This window comes from Petromyzon marinus, chromosome 53 (genome assembly GCF_048934315.1).
Source record: "Petromyzon marinus isolate PM22_M1 ecotype Great Lakes invasive population chromosome 53, UKy_Petmar_22M1.pri1.0, whole genome shotgun sequence".
Classification (NCBI taxonomy): Eukaryota; Metazoa; Chordata; class Hyperoartia; order Petromyzontiformes; family Petromyzontidae; genus Petromyzon; species Petromyzon marinus.
In genome coordinates, this window is record NC_133719.1 from 5520995 (window position 1) to 5527831 (window position 6837).

The window sequence follows — 6837 nt, forward strand, 5'->3', positions numbered from 1 at the left end:
GTAGACTGTAGCTTGGTTCTTAATTGGAGTGAGTGTACTGGTAGTCTATAATGTAGACTGTAGCAATGGTTAAGCTGGGTGAGTGTACTGGTAGTCTATAATGTAGACTGTAGCCTGGTTCTTAACCTGAGTGAGCGTACTGGCAGTCTATAATGTAGACTTGTTATTGGTTCTTTCAGTAATATAAATAAATAAACTATGACGTTTCGATCGCAACACAAAAGGTCATCGGTAAAACGGGTTAGCCTCTAAAGGCAAACTTTATATAAGGGTTTAAAGCTTTCGTGACTGCAATGATTCATCTTCTTTGGTTCTTTCGGTAAAGTCACGTAGAATGAGAATAAAATAATAAATTGTTATTTTATTTTATCAATTTATTATTTTATTCTCATTCTACGTGACTTTACCAAAAGAACCAAAGAAGGTTTATATAAGGGTTTAGAGATGGGCGTAGCCCAAGTGTGCCAGCAGCATGGGTGGGGCACCTAATGTTAATGTAGGAAAAGACAAGCAACTACACCAATCAAAGGCCCACCAGGCAATTATTGGTGTAGCGTTTTGATGAGGGAATTCTTTTGGAATGGATGGTGCTGAGAATCAAGTTTTAGGTAGGCGTCAGGATGGGTTATTTTCCTGTAGACAATGACTCATTGAGCCATCTGTTCTGTTTTTGAATAGGACATCCAAGAAAGGTAGCATGCCATCCTTTTCTACCTCCATGGTGAATTTGATGGATGGGTGTATGGAATTGATGTGGTTGAGGAATTGGTTCAGAGCTGGTCAGCCATGTGGCCAGATGACAAACGTGTCATCCACGTACCTCATCCACAAGGACGGGTATAGAGTGGATGCCTGGATGGCGTCCGTCTCATTTCTTAAAATGAAAATATTGGCTACAACCGGAGATAAGGGAGAACCCATTGAGGTGCCTTCAGTTTGTAGGATGTTTCATTTCAGGTGAAGTATGTATTGGTGAGGCAGTGTCTCACCAGGGCCGGTACATCAGCATTCAATACTTGTTGGACCAAATCTTCAATTATTGCAATGGTATCGGACACAGGAACTCTGGTGAACAAAGAAACTACATCGAAACTAACAAGCACATCACCTGGGGACAGTGAGATGTCTTTTATTGACGATACCAGGTGATAAGAATAGGGTTTTCCCCTTTTTTCTGGCAACAAAACTGAAACCTTTTTACACGGATTCATGTCTGCATTAACCACAATACCTGCAGTCAAAATGCAAACAAAAACATACTATGATAATATATGCATTGTCCTTGAAACGGATTGGTCCACACCAAGGGACGACTTTCTTTTGAGCCTCGACCATTATGGTGCTCGACCAGATGACGCCAAAAGGCGTACAGCTCAAAGACAATGCACTATCAAAGTAATGAGGGCTCGGGGTGAGCATCTACATTTTTAGACCTTTGCCAGTACCAAAATATAATAATAGAGTTTTTGCCCTTTTTCCTGGCAACAATACTGAAATCTTTTTACAAGGATTCATGTCTGCATTAACCAGACATAATTATATAATTATAATACCCCCCCTCCGCCTCAAATCACTGCACCTGAAATGAGTTAAATGATGACGTCACCCTGCTGCTCTATTTAAGACCGGGAGCAAGCGAGGGCTTTACCATTCTGGCGAATTGCCCAATGATGCTGGATGTAATTACCAGCGAAACGTCGTACTCAAATTGTAAATGTTGTGGATTCACTCTTCAACACACCGGTGGGCTAAAGTAGTGAACTATTTGTCTTTTGTCAACGTGACACTTTTTTGCTGATTGGCTGTGTCGGGTGGTGGAGGGTTACGACACATTTATAAATAACGCGATCTAACCCAAAAACCTTTATTATGAATAATATTGGTCGCGAAAGCCTACGTGTTTAACTATATTCCGTTTGTATAACCTTGCAAACACCAAGGAATACGAATTCCCAGGATCAAGAAACTTACCTCTTAGCCCAGGATATCGGAAATAAAATGATAAAGCATACACACGTATGACGAAAATTAATAAAAACTGAGGAAGGGCCAGGATAACGGGGTGAATCACAATCTTGTTGAACATAAAACAAATGATATTTTAGCAATGGTAAACCGACGGCAACGGAGAGAGAGCCTCCCGGCCGTCTTTGTCTTCCCGCAGAACGTGTTAAGAATATGCATACGCTCAAGAGAGCACTTTCCCTTGAAATAAAATAAAAAAACCACGATGGAAAACTAACACAACAGACCTTCAGTCACATACAGAATCATAACTGCAAGTGGTACGATACCAAACTATGATGGAATAAAATGTTAACTTTAAAAACCTTAACCCAACCTTTGTGTGTAGGAAAAGGTCATACAGGGGGGGAACTGGCCCTCCCTCTCGCACAGGCAGACAGAGAGACGCCTTCGAGACGACTTGTAGCATCTGTTTTTTTATGGTTTATGGAAAGAGGAGGGCAACAGAACCATGCCATAAATGACACACACACTGACACATACGGACACACACACTCCAGACCACGACACACAGCTAAATCACGGAGCTCCGCCCTTGTAAGGAGGAGCCATCAGCCAGCGGACAAGCTCAGCAACCAGCCGACCAGCTCAACTCATCCCTGCAGAAGAAGATCAACCATCAGAAGATCAACCACCACCGACGCAGAAGTAGTCTCTACAGCTCACCATAATGGCGAGACTCGCTGTTTAGCGACAGGCTACGCGGTGCGAGTCAACACCATCAAAAGGAGCATCGCAACGAACATGTATCGCCAGCGCCAGATAGCGCAACCAGTAATCATCACGTCAACGACACAACCGTGAGCCAGCCACCATGCCGACGGCGCACAACCGCCACTACGAGCGAGCTGTGATCGCCATCTACCGACGACCATCGCAACTACAGAGGGAAAAAAGTATTTGATCCCCTGCTGATTTTGTACGTTTGCCCACTGACAAACAAATGATCAGTCTATAATTTTAATGGTAGGTTTATTTGAACAGTGAGAGACAGAATAACAACAACAAAATCCAGAAAAACGCATGTCAAAAATTGTATAAATTGATTTGCATTTTAATGAGGGAAATAAGTATTTGACCCCCTCTCAATCAGAGAGATTTCTGGCTCCCAGGAGTCTTTTAAACAGGTAACGAGCTGAGATTAGGAGCACATTCTTAAAGGGAGTGCTCCTAATCTCAGCTTGTTACCTGTATAAAAGACACCTGTCCACAGAAGCAATCAATCAGATTCCAAACTCTCCACCATGGCCAAGACCAAAGAGCTCTCCAAGGATGTCAGGGACAAGATTGTAGACCTACACAAGGCTGGAATGGGCTACAAGACCATTGCCAAGCAGCTTGGTGAGAAGGTGGTAACAGTTGGTGCGATTATTCGCAAATGGAAGAAACACAAAAGAACTGTCAATCTCCCTCGGCCTGGAGCTCCATGCAAGATCTCACCTCGTGGAGTTGCAATGATCATGAGAACGGTGAGGAATCAGCCCAGAACGACACGGGAGGATCTTGTCAATGATCTCAAGGCAGCTGGGACCATAGTCACCAAGAAAACAATTGGTAACACACTACGCCATGAAGGACTGAAATCCTGCAGTGCCCGCAAGGTCCCCCTGCTCAAGAAAGCAAATATACATGCCCGTCTGAAGTTTGCCAATGAACATCTGAATGATTCAGAGGACAACTGGGTGAAAGTGTTGTGGTCAGATGAGACCAAAATGGAGCTCTTTGGCATCAACTCAACTCGCCGTGTTTGGAGGAGGAGGAATGCTGCTTATGACCCCAAGAACACCATCACCACCGTCAAACATGGAGGTGGAAACATTATGCTTTGGGGTGTTTTTCTACTAGGGGACAGGACAACTTCACCGCATCAAAGGGACGATGGACGGGGCCATGTACCGTCAAATCTTGCGTGAGAACCCCCTTGCCTCAGCCAGGGCATTGAAAATGGGTCGTGGATGGGCATTCCAGCATGACAATGACCCAAAACACACGGCCAAGGCAACAAAGGAGTGGCTCAAGAAGAAGCACATTAAGGTCCTGGAGTGGCCTAGCCAGTCTCCAGACCTTAATCCCATAGAAAATCTGTGGAGGGAGCTGAAGGTTCGAGTTGCCAAACGTCATCCTCGAAACATTAATGACTTGGAGAAGATCTGCAAAGAGAAGACAAAATCCCTCCTGAGATGTGTGCAAACCTGGTGGCCAACTACAAGAAACGTCTGACCTCTGTGATTGCCAACAAGGGTTTTGCCACCAAGTACTAAGTCATGTTTTGCAGAGGGGTCAAATACTTTTTTCCCTCATTAAAATGCAAATCAATTTCCAACATTTTGACATGCGTTTTTCTGGATTTTGCTGTTGTTATTCTGTCTCTCACTGTTCAAATAAACCTACCATTAAAATTATAGATTGATCATTTCTTTGTCAGTGGGCAAACGTACAAAATCAGCAGGGGATCAAATACTTTTTTCCCTCACCGTACAACAACGTGTTAATTCGTCAACCTACGTCAGCCGAACCCGAACCGACTACTGTGAGAGAAGAATCAACTAAAACGTATGACGCACACTGCCCCCCGCCACACAGCAAACCAGGCGTCTGCTTGACGCAAAGAATCAACTCCAAACACTGACTACTCATCACAATCCATATCCCTCACACATACACGAGTCAGGAACAAAAAGCCTAATCCTTAAGACGTGAACCATCAGTGGCCTTGAAAACATCGCGACAGATCAAGTGATAACAATCCGTCGTTATAAGTATATTCATAATTTTTCCCTCAAATCTTTTGTTTGGGTTGTACTTCTAATCGCATACATTTCCAATAGATCCATCAATACGAATTAATCCTTGACACCTTCACCACGGAGCTACGCTCACGGGGGGGGGGGGGGGGGGGGGGGGGGGTGGAATAGCGTGTCCAACCAGGTTTCCTTATCAGGCGATTTGGTCCACAATTAATTAAAATTTGGCCCAAGATAAGGATCTCAGGGGAGGACGCGCACCCCATCGCCCACCCTCACTCCAAGCCATATCTGTAATCATATAATCTTGCCGATGGATCTATCGATATATTTGTGCCTTTGGGAATAATAGCTGTCTTTGACTGCCTTTTCCTATGAATACCGTCACATAATATTAAGGACATATTTTCCACATGCTCGTGTAGTAATAATTAATTGCTCTGCTACAAAGTGAAACAACGTGATAAGAATTGCCTGGAGGGTTGCTTATGGATCTATGAATGAACCCGGTACTGTGTGTGCAAATTCCAGTATAATCATTCATAATAGAGTATTCAGGTTTTGTTTAGAATAGCGTATGCATGTTTTTAACGACTCTCTCTCACCAACTGAGCTCGCGTTACGCGGTGAAATTAATAATATGTGCCGTTGCCAAAGGGAAACAACGCAATCGTGATGGTTACTGCGATGGTACTGTATTGATAATCCCAAGTCGAGAGTTGCATCTTCTAGAGTTAAGGTTTAGTTAGAAAATAAAATTGATTAATGCAGAAGTGATTGTGTGTTTCTTTCCGGAATTCTGCATAAGAACTGTTCTGCATTGAGATATGAACTTGGAGACCTTACATAACACACTAATACACTCAGTAATTGTTAAAGCGAGAATAATTGTATTACCGATCGATAATACGAAGTTAAACAACGAAGTGGAGCTTACTCTGGCATACATGCATCACACTAGCATAACTTCATATGATTAATTGTCTCATCCCGATTGAAAACTGACCCTCGTCAACGAGGCGGGGCTTGATTATCATAACGGCTGGCATTAGCATAATCACCACCACTCACATACATTAATACGATTATCTCTCGAATTAGCATAATTTATACGCATAATTACATCAATTAACATAATTTAGGATAATTACGCATTGTCAAAAATTTCATTTAATTTTTATTATTTTCATCAAATTTTCATAACCTACATATATAACACTCGATCGAGGTGCTCGTCAAAAGTCTGGCTAAAGACGATAATATTGTCTAGATAGATCAGGCAAGCATCCCACTGGAGCTCAGCGAGGACCAGCTCCATCAAGCACTGGAAAGTCGCTGGGGCCGAGTGAAGACCCATAGGCAGCCGGTTAAATTCGAAGAGGCCCTGCGGTGTGCGGAAGGCCGTCTTAGACTTGGACGCTTTGTCAAGAGGCAATTGCCAGAATCCTGACAAAACGTCCAGCATTAAAAAATAACGCGCACCTGCCAGGGCATCGAGCGACTCGTCCATCCTGGGGAGCGGATATGCATTGGCCATGGAGATTTTATTTAGCTGCCGAAAATCCACGCAAAATCGGAGGCTGCCGTCATGTTTTTAAAAACGAGGACAATCGGTGCCCCCCAATTATGCCCAACGAATTCCCGTTAGTGGCGAAACACGGTACATCAACTGGCCGCAATGAACGACAGTTTCTGGGTAGAATGTAAAAAATGAGGTCCGAGATGATGGTTGCCGATGCGCCGGTGTTGACCATCATCCGGACCTCAACCCCCTCTATGAAGCCAATTACAGTGGAGAAACCTGCAGCCGCGACAACCACCCTGTGGGCCAACTGAGACCACTGACCCGGTCCAAGCACCCGATCGTTACCCCAATTACTCAGCTCCTCACCGCCTGACGCATGCCCGTCCCGAAGAAAGTGATGGTGTGCGTGTGTGGTGCGTGAGGTGCCGCGACTTGCCTGAGCCTGAGGGCGATCGCTATTCTTGTGTCCGTGGTCCGAGGTTGCCGCGACGGGGAGCTTGGCAGCCGGATGATACGTGGCCCCACAGGTCGCATTTGTAGCAG